General features: G+C 38.9%; 1 long non-coding RNA gene across 1 annotated transcript in view; it reads left to right on the top strand.

Moving 5' to 3' along the window:
• Positions 1-13,536, top strand: part of LOC144929176 (uncharacterized) — an 82,259-nt gene extending 68,723 nt beyond the window's left edge. The window contains exon 3 of the long non-coding RNA XR_013634505.1: positions 13,394-13,536. This is a non-coding gene — a long non-coding RNA (uncharacterized LOC144929176). The remainder of the gene's footprint in view (positions 1-13,393) is intronic.
• The last annotated feature ends 4,791 nt before the right edge of the window (positions 13,537-18,327 follow it).

Raw genomic sequence — 18,327 nt, 5'->3', positions numbered from 1 at the left:
TCAAGTTAAATGCCAAGTGGTTATATAGCATAATATTCAGTCAAAATTAACCACCTCACTGCTGCATTGACATACAGCATATTTAATGGCAACAGTTTCCACAAAGAAAACTATCGGCCCTGGGGAGTCTTCGGAAAATGGAAAGAAAATTTTACTAATATTAAAAGAAAAGTGGTAATAGTCCCAGTACCTCACTACAGATGTAAAAAAAATTAACTCATTGCCAAAAATGTAAGTATCTCACAGTGGTATCTTAATCAAGTGGCTCACATGCAGACCGTTTAAGTTTTCACAATTTTGGTTAGTTTTATGTATAAACCATTTGGGATCTTCAGCAAATGATATGCGCAGAAGGCAAGTTTATTGCTTATTAGAAAAGCTTTGTACTTATTGCCATTTAAACTGATGACCATATTTACAACTATCTGTCAGATAAAATTGGGAAATAAGTTTCAGCTACATAAACTAGGCAATATGCTAGACATAACCTAAAGGCCCAGATACTGCAATGTCATCCGTGTGTGCCAGCCCTTCACCTGTACAAAGCCCTGCTGACGTCCATGGGACTCTACTTGGGTGTATGGGACCACCTGCATGGATCAGATTACAGGACTCATGATGCAATCCTGGCTCCATTGAAGTCAGTGGTAGTTTTGCCACTGTCTTCAAAGGAGGCAAGATTCCACCCTTAAAGTTTGCCACAGTAAAATATATTTACTTAGATTTGCCAGTTAATGCTTTATTAACTTTGCTTTTTTAACCATTTATTGAAAATGCAGGTAACTCCAAGAAAACTAGAATCAGCACTGAATCCTAGTACAAATATTGCTTCTAGTTTATTGCTAGAAACGTCCTGCATCCAACCACATTTCAAACTATTGCAGCTGTGCAAATAACTGATTTTCCATGCAGTGACTAAATAGAAAAATAGTAATGGCTTGAACAAAAGTTTTAGTTCTGCTCAAAATAAAATGTTTTATTTTATTTGAGGGCTTTTTGTTTGTTTGTTTGTTTTTAAAAGTTTTTTGTGATTAAATTGAACCAAATTTCAAAACAGAACGTCATTTTGAATTGAAAAGTCTAAATGTTTCATTTAGAATATATCAAAACAAAACTTTGATTCTTTTTCTTTGATTCAACTCCACAAATGCAACATGAATTCACTAAATGTTTTAGCTGACCTGAATCAGCATTCTTCAGCAATAAAAAGGTTTAGTCGACAATTTCACTCAGCTGTACAGCACATAGCTCTTTGGATATAGAGGCTAGATACCAAGGTGGACTATAGAGGGCTGCACTACTCACTGCCTCACAAAATACAAAATACAGACCTAGCTTTATTGGTCAAATAATCAGAATGCATAAAAGTAAATTCAGAGATAAAGCCAAGTTTACTCTTTCAAATAAAACCCGATAAATAGGATTTTAAAACATGAATACAACTCCTGAATGTAGTAGGAAAACAGGGAGGGAGAGGCAGGCAATGGCAAAGTGTAGCAAATGTATATAAGGTTTTCACTCTTTCTGCTAATCTTCCCTCATAAAAAATGTATAAGCAGCAGAAGGTATAGTTAGGACAGTGGATGGCAGAGCAACAATCAAGAAACAGGACCTCAAGTGCTAGGATCTCTTGCTTTTAGGGGGAAGTAGATTTTTAAGGATTCTCATTGTTGGTCTAACTCTAACTTTTGAAGTGGTAATGAGAGTGGCCCATTTCACACAGTTGACAAGAAGGTGTGAGTAACAGTAAGGGGAAATTAGTATTGAGGAAATTAGGTTTAGGTTTTGTAATGACCTAACCACTTCCAGTCTTTATTCAGGCCTAATCTGATGGTGTCCAGTTTGCAAATTAATTCCAGTTCTGCAGTTTCATGTTGGAATCTGTTTTTGAAGGTTTTTTTGTTGAAGAAGTGCCACTTTTAGGTCTGTTATTGAGTGACCAGGGAGATTGAAGTGTTCGCCTACTGCTTTTGAATGTTATGATTCCTGATGTCAGATTTGTGTCCATTTATTCTTTTGCATAGAGACTGTCTGGTTTGGCCAATGTACATGGCAGAGGGGCACTGCTGGCACATGATGGCATATATCACATTGGTAGATGTGCAGATGAACGAGCCCCTGATGGCGTGGCTGATGTGGTTAGGTCCTATGATGGTGTCCCTTGAATAGATATGTGGATAGAGTTGGCACCGGGGTTTGTTGCAGGGTTTGATTCCTGGGTTGGTGTTTTTGTTGTGTGGTGTGTAGTTTCTGGTGAGTATTTGGTTCAGGTTGGGGGGCTGTCTGTAAGCGAGAACTGGCCTGTCCCCCAAGGTCTGTGAGAGTGAGGGATCGTCCTTCAGGAGAGGTGGTAGATCCTTGATGATGCGCTGGAGAGGTTTTAGTTGGGGGCTGTAGGTTACAGCCAGCGGTGTTCTGTTACTTTCTTTATTGGGCCTGTCTTGTAGTAGGTGACTTCTGGGTACCCTTCTGGCTCTGTCAATCTGTTTCTTCACTTCACCAGGTGGGTACTGCAGTTTCAAGAATGCTTGATAGAGATCCTGTAGGTGTTTGTCTCTGTCTGAGGGATCGGAGCAAATGCGGCTGTATCTTAGAGCTTGGCTGTAGACAATGAATCATGTGATGTGATCTGGATGAAAGCTGGAGGCAAAGTAGGTAAGTATAGCGGTCAGTAAGGTTTCTGGTACAGGGTTGTGTTTAATGTGACCATCGCTTATTAGCACTATAGTGTCTATGAAGTGGATCTCTTTTGTGGACTGGTCCAGGCTGAAGTTGGAAATTGTTGAAATCTTGGTGGAATTCCTCAAGGGCCTCCTTCCCATGGGTCCAGATGATGAAGATGTCATCAATGTAGCACAAGTAGAGTAGGGGCGTAAGGGGACAAGAGCTGAGGAAGCGTTGTTCTAAGTCAGCCATAAAAATGTTGGCATACTGTGGGGCCATGCGGGTACCCATAGCAGTGCTGCTGACTTGAAGGTATAAATTGTCTCCAAATCTGAAATAGTTGTGGGTGAGGACAAAGTCACAAAGTTCTCCCTGGTCACCCAATAACAGACCTAAAAGTGGCAATTCTTCAACAAAAAAACCTTCAAAAACAGACTCCAACATGAAACTTCAGAACTGGAATTAATTTGCAAACTGGACACCATCAGATTAGGCCTGAATAAAGATTGGGAGTGGTTGGGTCATTACAAAACCTAAACCTAATTTCCCCAATACTAATTTCCCCCTACTGTTACTCACATCTTTTCATGTATTTATACCTGCTCCTGTATTTTCCACTCCATGCATCTGAAGAAGTGGGTTCTAGCCCACGAAAGCTTATGCCCAAATAAATTTGTTACTCTCTAAGGTGCCACAAGGACTCCTCGTTGTTTTTGTAGTATTCAAGCATTCCTAGAACCTTATTGTTGGTATTGTCTTCCTCCCTCAATCATCTTTGCCTCTTATTTCCCCACTTGCATCAAGATCAATTTAAATTGGCTGATTCTTTCAGGCTGGGCTGTGTTTTTATTCAGCATGACCCAGATCCTGCAGTGAACTCTATGTGGGTAGACCACTGTGGCGAGGCAGAGCCCACTGCAGGATTATAGCTACAGCCCAGATCCAGCCTTTAGGTTCAGTGTTGCATCAAGGGTGATATATAGCTGCCAGACTGTCACAATCCTTTGCCTGCTCTTCTCTTGCAGTAGGGTGGAGTAAATTACTTCATCCCTTTTTGAGATGAGCCTGTCTCATGAGGAGGAAACTGCAGGCACACAGCACCTGTTTTTCCCAGAGATGCAATCTGGGCAGCCCTAAAGCAGTAATAAAGCAAAAAAAACAAAACAAAACCAAAAAAACCTAGGAAAATCATGGGCCTTACCCAAAGAAAGTCCACTACAGTCACAGCAGAGAAACTCTTAAGGCCAAAGATCTGGCTGTCCCTTCTCATCAGTAAAGTCAAGCTTCATAAATGAACATATTGTGAAGGGAGATTAATAAAGAGAAAAACATAGATGGCTTTTGTTATATTGCTAAATTCTTTCCTCTGCCTTGACAGGATCAAGCAAAGAATTCTTTAGAAAGTCACAGAGCTATTCAACAGGTGAACAGCTGCCAAGACAATTTGAAAACTCTAGATTATGGTCCATCATGTAACTCATGTTAGTATTATTCTCTTGGGACATCTTGCGCAGAGAAACAGATGCCAATAGATGATCCAAACTTTTCCTGGTCTTTCACTATTGTTTATGGAAAAGAAATAGGTAAATCTTCATAAAGAAAAATTACTCAAATCTCACTGAAGTTATGTTTCCTTATGTTTTCTATCTTCTCTTGTGTAATATATTTGAGGTTCTGTTGTTTGAACTGTATGGGGTGAAAAAGACTGTAGCTAATGTGTACATAAACTATCTGCAGGATTTATTGTATATGGGAAGAAGAGTAAGAACCATATATGTGTATAATTTTTACTAGAAAAGATGTATTGGGCTGGTGGTAGCAGTAAGATGAGGGGAAATCTTGAAATTCTTCATAGTATTATATGAAAATTGTCAAAGTGTTGGGATACCCTAATCATCCACAAGCCAGCTGAAAATAATGTGTATTCATACTAGAATTTTTCAGTATCCTTGGACAGTAGCTTAGCTTTTGTTTTAAGTTATAATGTTTCACAAAATACTGTTTACTTTATCTTGTCAAAGAATGTAGTAATAAAAAGAATAGTAAATGTATCTTTTTTTAAAAATCAGTAAGACTGTGTATATTGGTTATCACTAGAGACAAGACTTGGGGTTTTTTCCCTTTGAAGGAACTGAAATGTCTGATAGTTACTTTTGATGAAAATTCTAGGAACATAAGGCACTATTTACGCATACCTCCTTGTTATTGAGTGTGTGATATTTCCTAACAATTATATCTTACACTCTGTGATTAGGATATGGGTGAAGTAGGATTGTGCATATGACAAAAATAAGAATAGATATGAAATATATTCCATTGTTCTTAAAACCTAGTAAACTTCCACTCCATGTTGGAATTAATACATATAATGAATTTTCAACTGCCAGTGATTAGTTCTTTATTTAAATGATCTAAAAATAGAATTGTGATAAACCAATGTTTATAAAATCATAACTATATGCTGGCCCTTTGTTCCTACCAAGTTATATATCTCTGTATTCATATAAGGAAGTAATTTGCAGCATTTTTTCCTCCTGTGTTTGGGAACATCTAACATCTGACCAATTTGTACCTCCCAACTAATGGAGGGGGGGTCCTCCATTGAAGCTGGAAATTAGTGTTGATTCAAAATGACTGTAGAATGATATTCACTACTATGTTTATTATTTGACATATAAACTGACTAGCAAAACCAGGACAGGTTTCTCCATGGCCCATCAGTGTTTCTATTGTATTAAACTATTTATAATATGAATTATGGAGCTAAGTCACCCTCTCCTGCAGTACAACCAGAGGAAGGAGAAGGAGGTCAGAGGGAGGAAATGTCTATGTCCCTCTCATAGCTTCTCCCTAGTCACTCCATTGGGATGGGAGAAGAAGCGGGTGGGCTCCCATGAAAAACTGTCTGTTTCGGCCCACCCCAAAATGGAGGATCTCTAGCCCCAGGAAGCCCTCTACCTCCACAGTAGCTCTGTGCCCCTGGCAACTCTAGCTCCACCCCCTGGCAGTGTTATCTTGGCTGTGGCTACTCAGGTGGACCCTACCCTAAAGGGTCCTGCACACTGTAGAGGAAGCTTTGCTGGAGCTGTATTACCTTTCAGGAGAATCTCTGTTGGGCTGGAGAAGTGGGGGTAGGAGACAAAATGCATCCCCACTCCATTGTCCCTCCACTCTCCTCCTAACCCACCCCGTTCCAACTCACCCAGTGTACACATCCATGAACCAATAGAGAACACTCCATAGGGCGAGGGAAAGGGAAGGATGGTGGTTCAGAGATGACAGAATTCATTCCACGCAGGGTAGAGGAGGACACAGAATGGTTAAAGTACACTTAACCAGGAGAGAAAACTTAGCACCAGCTAAGGAGGAGAGAATGCTGTGGCTCACACAAGCCAGAGAAAGGAAAGGGATCTTTCCTTTGCTTTTACAAGAGGTGGAGAGTTCTTACCCCTTGACCCCTGGACACATACACACAGAGGATTTCCCCAAAGTTCTTAACTATGGACTCAAACCTACTATTTACACTAATGACTCTTATTCACACATAAAGCTGCCATTGATTTAAATGGGACTATCTGTGTGTGTAAGTATTGAAAGGATTTTTTCCCCCTTGCTGTTCCAGTTACATAGGTAGGAACAGTTTCACTGGATTTTTCCTAAATTCTGTATTTAAAGAGAAATAAACCTATTTGACAATTAGAATTTATTTAAAATCAATTATCCCTTAAGCTTGTGCAAATAATTTTTGAAGTTAAATTGCTATAACAAAGATATCTGACAATGACAAAGATGAAAACTAGACAGTGAGCTACATAATGACAGCTACAATCTCTTGGTGTAGAGACAACAGAGCAACATTTTTCCTCCTGAGGAAACAGTGAACAAACTTTTTGATGCATAACTGCATTAGTAATATGTTCTGGAAAATACGTCCATTTAGTGATGCTTAATGCCTTCACCTACTTTCAGTGGCGTCTGAGACAGTGAAATCTGTATTTTAAGATTTAATAGAACCTGAAATGAACTGAATTTTTTAGTGATGTAACTGTACAAATTGGTGTGATGCATTAGTATAATTGCTAAGTGACCAGCATATCTCAAAACAGGTTTGCAATGATCATCTTATTAGCTCAGTAAATACCAGTGGTTTGTGCCACCTGACTGCAGACAGAGAGACTGATGCTAATGTATGACTTCCCACCCTTGACTGTTTTTAATAAAGATGGCAGCTGAAGAGATTATTTTTCACTTATATTTGCTTCAATATTTCATTACAACTAAGAAATAGTTATTTTCTAGCATTAATTATACCATTATATCATGCACATATTTGAAATTCAGACCAACAATGCTAATACAATATTAGAGTCAAACAACTGAGTTTTCAGGGACAGTCCTGCTCCCATGGAAATCTATGGCTTCTGTGGGAATAGGATATGGCTCTCAGTAAAAGCTACAGTTGATTTTATAGCCCTAATTCTGCCCCTTGTGCATATGTGTTGTGTTACTATATAAATCTATAAACCTATATGAATACTACTATACATATATAAATATATTACAAAAATTCTTCTACAATATTAAGTATATGGGTATCCATGACCATAAAAATTACATAATTAATGACAGTATTATAATGCATTTTAACAAGGGAACAAACTTTCCCAGCTCCTGTACTGAACTGTGAAACCTTAATACTTCATTAACAAAGAAGCAGCAGAAAAGGGGGGAAAAAAGGAAGAATAAAAAGCAAAATAAGTCCTAGCTCCATACTTAGCATCCATAAACCAACAAAAAGAAATTGGTACCTGCAAACAAACAGCCTTTAGTCAATTGAAAGACAGGTAAGAGACTAATTCTGGATTCAGTATACCACCTGAGTGAATGGGTTGTTCACGGAGGCTTTCAAAATAAGGCTTATGTGATACACAGATCTTTTGCTGACTTTATGCCCAGTGGTGAATTTTACCCATAAAGAACTAGATCACAAAGGCTGTAAATCTAAAATTTTTGTTAAAGGCATCTGAAATAAGATAACCACCAGAATAACATTTACTGAGTAACTCCCAGTTCTCCAAATAATTCTGCTAAGTCAGTTTTGACACAAGGCTCATGTTCAGTGACCATGTAAGAAATGCTCTTAATTTTTTTTGAAATCATATCTATATGGTTAATGGTTATAAAAAGATGGAGCATTGCTAAAAACAAAGGAACAAGCAAAAGAAAAAACATTTGAAAAAATAGAAAATACTGCTTTTTCCCTGCAAAAGTACTTCCATCTTGTTCCTGGCTTATGTTTAAATGAAAAGAACAGGTCAGGGATAACACAAAGTAATTTAAAGGACTTACACTGCAAGACGTAGCATTGCCCACAGCTACACCTTGCAATCACCTAGTTCATATTTTAGGTCCTGACATGAGAGTTCATAGTATTTTACAATTCTATGTTCCATGTCAGTGGCTCACTGTGGAGTTGAATATCAGTCCTATTTAAATCGGCAAGAAAATAGCTGCAGGTGACATAACCTTTCATGTAGTACCACTGTGTACATATACAAATAATTGAGGCTCTTGACCCTGTCTACGCACATACAACTGTAAGTACAAACTTGACATTTTGATACTGCTTGTAGCCTTTCCCGTTGTTATTTTCTGTTTCAATAATCCATTGCAGGTAGAAAAATGAAAGAAGGAAGCATGAATGATTAATGTTGTCAAGCTAAAATAATGTATTTAGAAAAATCTATAAATCTGTTATTTGTGGCATTTTAAAACTGAACACGACACTCTTTGGTGCCATTCAGCCTATTTTACAGCAGATAAATGTAAACGTTATTCAGCAACAATTGCTACATAACCCTTTGAACACCAGGTTTGACAGAAAAAGCCAAAGCAGCAGCAAACTTTCAGGCACAAAAGAATATTAAGCTTAGATTGAATATTCATAGGTGGTTATTAATATTTATTGTATGTATACACAGGAGGCAAATGCAACGTGAATAAGTTTTAATCCACTCCTTTTGCCCACCCTTTCTGCCTTAACCTCACTGACCATGTCTGCAAACTATCTTGAATGTGAACTGCTATCTTATGTAATATTTTTCTGAATAACACAGACAGTAAGCTCTTTGGACAGGGCTTCTTATACATATTTAGTAAAATGCTATATATAATCTACCACTCTGCAAAGATCAATAATCATAACTTTTAGAGGGAAAATGGCTCATTAGCCTCTAACTTTTTTTATGCACATTCAGTGGTTACCATTTACTAAGAATGGTACCTGAATAGATAATAAATATGATCTCAGATACCACAGATTATAAATTGTTAGCAAACACCGTTTGTTGTTGTTGTTTTTAAAATGGTGACCACAGGATACACGGGTGCTTCCGAAATACCAAGTTTGACAGCCCTCCCTGTGGACACCTCGAGGCAGCAGGCTGCCTTTCACATTAGTCTAATTTTTATTTTATCATAGCAGCAGGATTTAAATTCCTAGAGGGTCTCATTCAAAGCCCACTGATGGCAATGGGAGTCTTTCCAATGACTTTAATGAGCTGTGTATCAGGTCTGCACTCAGAGTCAGTGTGCAGTTTCTTGTGAATGTCTATTCCTGCGTGCGTGTGAAAGTAACTAATAGTGCAGCACCTATCTGAAGAATAGTGCAGCACATGTCTTTAGGAGGATATTGCATTTTATAAGAACAGTATTAAGAGTGCTAGAGTACTAAAATACTAGAATTATGTGGCAGCACTTTCACAGTTTTCCTTTTCCCATGAAAATTACAGAGTCAGGCAACCAATGAAAACATTAGTATATAAATCAGATATTCTCTTTTAAAGCACTAAGGGGCCTTTCATGCTAACAAGATGTTTTCTTGCTACGTCAACAAGCCTGTACAACAAAGGCATATCTATCTGCTAAAACTGTCTTGAAGATGTTACATTTGTCAGGTGCTTTAGCAAGTCATTTAAAATTAAACTTAATTAAACAAAGGTGATATTAGCCCAATTGTTTCACTTCATAAATCTATAAACCCCAAACTGTGCAGCTCAAGTTTCAGTGGATGAGCAAATGAGTAATGCATGTAAATGATCATGGTTGTTTGCAGAGTCAAAAAAAAAAAATTAGAACCAGTTCTATAGTTTGTAGCAAATTTCACCTGAAATCACAGCCGCTGAACTGCTCTAGATCGCTGCTGATTGCTAGATATCCACACCACTCTAAAAGTGCAACTTCACAATTTTAAGAGAAAAAACTTAATTTAATCAGTTACATTACATTTTGACAACTTTGTTTGCTTACAATATTTTCAATCTCCCTTTATATCCCCAGGGCGACGAGATCTCAGGCACACACTTCTCAGAGTAGCAGCTGTGTTAGTCTGTATCCGCAAAAAGAAAAGGAGTACTTGTGGCACCTTAGAGTCTCTAAGGTTAGTCTCTAAGGTGCCACAAGTACTCCTTTCCTCAGGCACACACTGTAATTTTGAAATTTTTTCTCTGCTTTACAGTTAAGATAATACATTTTATTTAACCTATGTAAAGAACTACTCTGCTGGTACCAAGGAAGATGGTGATTGCTCTGTGGGATAGAGAAACAGTAGTGTAAGTCATTTCCTCAGTTCAGGAGCCTGAAGGAATGACCATCACTGGATGACTTAAGTCATGCTGAAGTCAGTGGTCTTACCCAAACTATGACACCAACAACTGACAGGAAGCAAATGTCTTTGAAGTCCATAGTGAAACAATTCTGCTGCAACAAAATATATTAAAATAAAAGGTTAGTTACTACTTTTTAAATTTAAGGCAAACAGGATTATTAGCAGGACAAATTATTTTCCTACATACATAAGTGTAAGTTTATGTGTTTTTTTTTTTTACTTTAGCTTGATTTTTTTTAAATCAAAGCATGTTCCTTCAGAAAACATACTCATAATTACTCATGTCAGTTTCACTGTCTTTAGTTTGAAAAGCAACATAATCTGTGCGCCTTGGGACAGACATAGGACAGGTTGTTATTTATATTGCTGTTAGCATGTTCATCTGTTATTTAGCTTCAGCTACCCCAGGACGGCAGGTGAAACCCAGAATAATAACTGTGCCATATATAAAAATGCAAGACACAAAGGCAAACAGATCCTAATCCAGTTTGTACTTGGACTCTGGTAGCATACCCCTGAAATATAGAAATTTGCTTAAAGATGCTCACTTCATGCAGCCAGTAGGGTTTAATAATTTAAAATTAACTAAACTCTTTCAGTACAAAATGTAATGGCTCTGTCAACCAAAGTGCAGAATGCTAATTTAGGATTTTAAATAATAATTCTGAATAAATGGAAATGCCATTAAAAGAAAGGGTTTTTTTTTATTTTACGTGCATAAAGGGACACCTTGAATTAATATGAGCCATTAAAGATACTCCTGGAGCAAGCAAAGACTTACAAATGTCAAAAACTTGAGTGAGCTAGAAAGAATTTAGCTCACCATTGACATATTCTGTGCCATAAACACTAAAATGTTCTTACTGAAAATCCTGTAAAAATCATATATATTTTGCAAGTCATATAGTTACTAGGGGGATACTATATTGCTCATTTCCTAATTTTTTGAAAGCAAAGCCCCACTTCAGGAAAGTGAAAACAAACAAACCACTTTTACAGCCCCTGCATGTGTTATTAAAGGTCCACACATCTTAATGAATATACCTACTCACCCACCCATGAGTCCTTCATGCTCCATTCCCCACATGCTCACACATTTTTGGAACATTGGCATGAATCTTCATAACAAGATACTCTCCTGTTTCATATTCTTTGATGAGCACTGATATTATCAGGGGAGCTTCCAATGACCACTATAAGTTGACTAACTTTTTCCATAAGAATGGATTTGTTCTGACCTTTTTTTGAGAATCTTTAACACCTCCATTGTTGCTTGCAGCAGGACTTTGAAATGTGGCAGGGAAAAAGCCCTGGAGCTAGAGAAGTGACTTTTTCATGGTTTTACAAAAGGTAGATCGTGCCAAACCAACCTGATTTCCTTCTTTGAGAGAGTAACAGATTTTTTAGATAAAGGAAACGCAGTGGATCTAATTTATTTAGATTTTAGTAAGGCGTTTGATACTGTGCCACATGGGGAATTATTAGTTAAATTGGATAAGATGGGCATCAATAGGAAAATTGAAAGGTGGATAGGGAATTGGTTAAAGGGGAGACTACAACGGGTCCTACTGAAAGGTGAACTGTCAAGTTGGAGGGAGGTTACCAGTGGAGTTCCTCAAGGATCAGTTTTGGGACCAATCTTATTTAATCTTTTTATTACTGACCTGGGCACAAAAAGTGGGAGTGTGCTAATAAAGTTTGCAGATGATACAAAGCTGGGAGGTATTGCTAATTTAGAGAAGGACAGGGATACCCTACAGGAGGATCTGGATGACCTTGTAAACTGGAGTAATAGGAATAGGATGAAATTTAATAGTGAGAAGTGTAAGGTCATGCATTTAGGGATTAATAACAAGAATTTTAGTTATAAGCTAGGGACGCATCAACTAGAAGTAACGGAGGAGGAAAAGGACCTTGGAGTATTGGTTGATCATAGGTTGACTATGAGCTGCCAATGTGATATGGCTGTGAAAAAAGCTAATGTCGTCTTGGGATGCATCGGGAGAGGTATTTCCAGTAGGGATAAGGAGGTTTTAGTACCGTTATATAAGGCACTGGTGAGACCTCACCTGGAATACTGTGTGCAGTTCTGGTCTCCCATGTTTAAGAAGGATGAATTCAAACTGGAACAGGTACAGAGAAGGGCTACTAGGATGATCCGAGGAATGGAAAACTTGTCTTATGAAAGGAGACTCAGGGAGCTTGGCTTGTTTAGCCTAACTAAAAGAAGGTTGAGGGGAGATATGATTGCTCTCTATAAATATATCAGAGGGATAAATACCAGAGAGGGAGAGGAATTATTTAAACTCAGTACCAATGTGGACACAAGAACAAATGGATATAAACTGGCCACTAGGAAATTTAGATTAGAAATTAGACGAAGGTTTCTAACCATCAGAGGAGTGAAGTTTTGGAATAGCCTTCCGAGGGAAGTAGTGGGGGCAAAAGATCTATCTTGCTTTAAGATTAAACTCGATAAGTTTATGGAGGAGATGGTATGATGGGATAACATGGTTTTGGTAATTAAATATTCATGGTAAATAGGCCCAATGGCCTGTGATGGGTTTTTAGATGGGGTAAGATCCAAGTTACCCAGGAAAGAATTTTCTGTAGTATCTGGCTGATGAATCTTGCCCATATGCTCAGGGTTTAGCTGATCGCCATATTTGGGGTCGGGAAGGAATTTTCCTCCAGGGCAGATTGGAAGGCCCTGGAGGTTTTTCGCCTTCCTCTGTAGCATGGGGCATGGGTCACTTGCTGGAGGATTCTCTGCTCCTTGAGGTCTTCAAACTACAATTTGAGGACTTCAATAGCACAGATATAGGTGTGAGGTCTTTTTTAGGAGTGGTGGGTGAAGTTCTGTGGCCTGCATTGTGCAGGAGGTCAGACTAGATGATCATAATGGTCCCTTCTGACCTAAATATCTATGAATCTATGAATCTTTGTCCCATGAAATGCATTCAGATTTTTTTGAAGTATAAAATAAAGATATAAAGATATAAATAAAAGATATAGATTTCTAATAAAAATGGCCTTTTCTCTTCTCTTCCTTGTGTGCATCAGGAAAATTTTGCTGCCAAAATAATAACTCAACATGAACATCGAAAAGGCCAGACTCTAGAGTGACCATCTTTTCAAAAGGCAAAAGTGGGACACATGCAAGAGCCCTGCACCCTCTGTGGCCCCACCCCTGCTCCTCCTCTTCCCCTGAGGCCACATGTCCTGGCCGGGCTGGAAGCCAGAGCCGAGCCATGCTAAGAGCCACCCAGGGAGCCTGGGCTGCTGTGGGGAGCCCCAGACCCTCTACTTGCCCTGGGCGGGGTACCCAAGAGCAGCCCCTGGTCAGTGTCCCTGCCCCTTGCCACCCAGAGCAGGTGGAGGGTCCAGGACATCATGGCTCCCCACAGTGGCCTGCGCTCCCTGGGTAGCTGTTACCATGGCCTGGCTCTGGCTTCCAGCCTGGGCAGGGGGCAGGTCTTAGGGGGAAGAGGAGGAGAAGGGGCATGGCCTCATGGCAAGGAAGGGGGGCCTAAGGCCCACCTTAGTCCCTGCCAGTGGGAAGAAGCTGCCACCACCCATGAGCCTCGGCAGGCGTGGAGCGGTGCTGCAAGGAAACAGGCACAAATGCTGTCCTGGAGTCATTCAGCCCAGAACTGGGACTTGAACTCTGCATTTCGGGACTGTCCCAACCAATTTGGGATAGGTGGTCACCCCACCAGGCCTACACCACTGCCAAAGCAGCAGCAGATGACGACACTGGAGAGCTGCTGGAATTCCACTCCAAAGACTCCCTAGACTCAGCAGCCCCTTCCACAGACCCATGGAAAACAGCCTACTCCAGGTTGCTGCCCGCTAATGTAATTTGTTTTGCAGTTCAAGTGATAGAACTTTGTGATGCAGTGCGGAGGGTTTACACCCTGCTCTTGTTTCAGAGTAGCAGCCGTGTTAGTCTGTATTCGCAAAAAGAAAAGGAGTACTTGTGGCACCTTAGAGACTAACCAATGGTGCATGATGGGGGAGTTGTTACAGCTGTAGTTAAAAAAATGGAAATTATACATAAAAATGCATTAAAATTATTTAATTACAACATCTAGCATTCAAATTTATATATATAAACCTCAGAATAGAGGTAATCTATGTAATTTTAATTCTGCCTCCCTGTGCAGATGCATTACGATTAGAGCTGTGTGAATAACTGATTTTTTCCAGTTCACTGGGAGTTCTGAAAATTTAAAATTCAGTTTGGGTTGAATTTTCAGCAAACCGAAAAAAGGACTAGAACGTGGGTGCTGCCTCTCCCATGATGGCCCTAATTACCAGGCTACAGAGTCACTCTCGTCCAATAACTATTCAAGCAATTTATACAAGGTGGAACAACTTCAGCACGCTACCTAGCTTCAACAGCCAATATCCTGGAGGTTAGGCCACTTCCCTGGGAGGGAGGAGGCTTGAGTTCAAGTCCTTGTCCCAGAGCGGGGATACGAATCTGGATGTCCCTCACCCCAGGTGAGTACCCTGGCTATTGGATATAAAAGGGAGGGGGCACCCCGATGATGTCTCTTTTGTAAATGGCATCTAAATCCCCTTGTGAATCTAGCTCCAAAAAGTCAAAATGTTTCATTGGTTCAATGTTGAAACAATTCATTTTGCCATTTCCATATTTTTTCCTCTTTTTTTTTTTTTAAGACCAAAACAATTTGCCAAAATTGACATGAATTTGCAAAAATGTTTCTGTCAACCTGAATTTGCATTTTTTGGTGAAAAAATGTTTTGGCCAAAAAATGTCACCCAGCTATAATTAGGATACCATCTTTAATGACATGATCACATGCTAATTTCTCTACAAGACCGTGCCTCATTCAGTGACAGGATGGGGCACATCTTTTAAATGAAAGCTGTGATTCTAGAGAACAACTGGCAGGTCTGTCCACACCATTACCTCTCCTGGCCAGTCTTTCATGGCACTGCACATTTTGGGGGGAAAATGTCCAAGTCTAAAAATAATAGATGTTTTAATATTTAAATAATATTTAATATTTAAATAATATTTAATATTTAAATAATAGATTTTTAATATTAAAAATAATAATAAAAATGCTCAGTTTTTAATTTCAAAACAAGAGGCCAGATCGTGGCATTAATATTTAGGCAGAACCACTTGTTGATTATAGTGGAGACTTCTGCTCAAAAGTGGACGGCATAATACAGACCAAGAACTACACTCTGAATGGATTAGCATCAGTTTGACAGCAGCATTCAGGCAGCTTTTCTCGTGTTTTTATACAAACTAAGTTTGAGTTGCAGCCAGTCGTGATTTAAAATAGAGAAAACATAGAACCTAAGAACTAAATTCTAGTAACAAAAAAACGACAAAACTGAGCAATTAAATGAACACAAAACTTAGACTGATATTTCTACATATTCTTTTCTCACAGTTACTATTTTATTATAACTGGTTTGTGATAGTCTATTCAACAAATGTGTTCATGTATTGTCCAGGAAGGACAATTTTGGTGGCCTTCTCTTCCTCCTCCCTGATTTGGTCTAACTGCAAAGGCATCAATCACCCTTTTCAAAGTGGACCAATATCTGTGCCCCATAATTGTCATTAGCATAGCTGGGAAAAGACTGAAAACAAACCAGGCAGGCTGCAAATGTCCCTTTTTCTGTTTATTTTTATACATATCCTACCTAGACCCTGATCCTGCAGCTGACAACATGCTGCACCTGAGCAGAGCCCCTGTAACTTCAGTGGTGTGAGTGCAGCATCCCCTCCTCCCCTGCCCACACTCTCAATTGCAGAATCAGGGCCTAATGACAGGAATGTTGTCTGAAACAACAAAGTAAGAAAACCTGGAAAAGTACATTCATCCAATCTGGGAACAGAAACAGAGCCTATAAACTATGCATACATTTATAGGGAATGTTTCTGAAAATCAAGCTAATATCTTATTATTCCAAACCCATATTCTCTGTAGGTTTCTCCTTCAAGCTTCCATACTCATAAGGCTTTGAAATAGTAGCCACTAGAGCTCCTGGATATAGGAGTTCCTGGATACTGATCCCTCCCATATAATAGGAAAACCTTTTGTAACTTTTACTCATTTCATGTAAGAGGAGCCAGAAAATAAAGATTGTTTTCCCACGAGCATCCCTAGGAGTCACACCTCTACTATTAGGCACCTTCCGTACCGGTGTGTGGCAACACCAGGTGCAGTGGAGTTTAAGGCAGAAAGATGTAGGTCATCAGGAGAGCAACTGCAGAATCAAACTATGTTGAGTCAGTTCTACATTTTGCCTTGAAACCAAATTGTTCCTGACACTTATATTCAGAAAGAGACTGTTTCTTTATTGATTGAGGAGATGTAAACTGTGCCATGTACAAAAAATTCAGATATGGTAGTTATCTTATACATTCAAAAAGGAAGGAAGAATCCACAAGATGTCTATGGCAAATTTAATTTGAAAATCCAAGCCCACAATCCTCCACAGCCTGCTAAGATGTTTTTATTCTGCTGGACTGAGTGACAGCATGAAACTAATGTACCCATCTGGCCACACAAAAATCTGAAGATACACCCATGTAAGGGGGAAAAAATATGAATAGGCCTGTGATGTGTAAATTCTTATTGAACTCTAAAATCATAATAGAAATGGCTTATCTGAAGCACCATGATCAGGAGATGCAGAGACTCAGTAATAATGAGAGGCTTCTAATACTGTCAGAAGGGTCAGGTTAGGTATAGTTGAAGGGGTAAAGAATACTGAGCAGGTGACTATTTTACTTTTTAATTAAAGATATATATCAAATGTAGATATGAAGTGAATCACACCCTGGATCAAAACACCCTTAAACTCTGAAGAAGTTTGAATCCAGGTCTGAACTGTACAGCTTTGACCCATCTCCAAAAGAAATAAATAAGCAGCAACTCAAGCATTCAGAGATGCACAGACACTTAACTACTTCTCAGATCTACTATCTCCACACTCATCAAAATGAACTGGGAAGATGATAATAAAATAATAATAAAATAATAATAATAATTCATAATAAGTAAGAGAGAGAGGCAGAATGGGATTTTTACCCCATGATTTTAGGTAAAAACTTTCAGCAGCTCAAACATGTCTAGTAAGGAGATATCTAATTATGGGTATATAACAAATCTGAAAGGACCCTTTAGGATGACTACAGTTATCACATTTACTACAGTATTCTTTTCACACCAGTTTGTGCATTCACTTATAGTAGCCATGTATTCTGTTGCTGCGTGCAGTTTCAAACCTACTCCTGTATCTTTGTTATTTCCCAGGAGCTTTTTTCCCTTCATGTTTTTAAGCAATTGCTGGGTATTCTTAGGATTATATTGGTTGTGACTTAATAATCTTGCTATAAACTCACTTCTTTCTGTATGTTCAATTCTTCAACTCAGACAACGTGTCTCATGTTACTGCAGCACTAGGACCAGATTAACTGAGGAGCAGCTTGAAGAGCGAGGTGACAGACAACAATTCTCAGGACTGTTTTATGTTTGGACGGTTTGTTTAAATGATGTGCGCTCAAGAATCATGAAGAATCTACTTGTACTTTCCCAATAAAATGAGTAAGAAGGCCAAAACGTGGAGAAAAACAAGCAACAGATTCTATACCACACTTCCAAAAACTTTAGAACTGAACACTTTTCTCTAGCACTTCTCAAGAGCTGCAATTCTGCAGTCTCCAGACTAATTAAACACAATTCAAACTTCTGGGTGTAGTGGATGCAATGACTACTCCTGGTTCCAGTTATAATCCCCATTCTGACTCCATTTAGTATTTGTGAAATACTCATAGCTAATTCCACTCACACCAGACAACATTGTATCATCTTTTGCCTCTACCCACGCACTTCTAGCCGAGAAGAATGCAGCAGCCACCTGGAGTTCTAATCAACCCATGGATAGGACTCAGATTAACAACCTTCTAGAATCTAAGGCCTTGCAGGGGAATTCAGTCATTA

This window comes from Lepidochelys kempii, chromosome 12, assembly GCF_965140285.1.
Source record: "Lepidochelys kempii isolate rLepKem1 chromosome 12, rLepKem1.hap1, whole genome shotgun sequence".
In the NCBI taxonomy this organism is placed as follows: domain Eukaryota; kingdom Metazoa; phylum Chordata; order Testudines; family Cheloniidae; genus Lepidochelys; species Lepidochelys kempii.
Note: the sequence above shows the minus strand (reverse complement) of the source record. Positions and strands in the feature narration are given on the sequence as shown.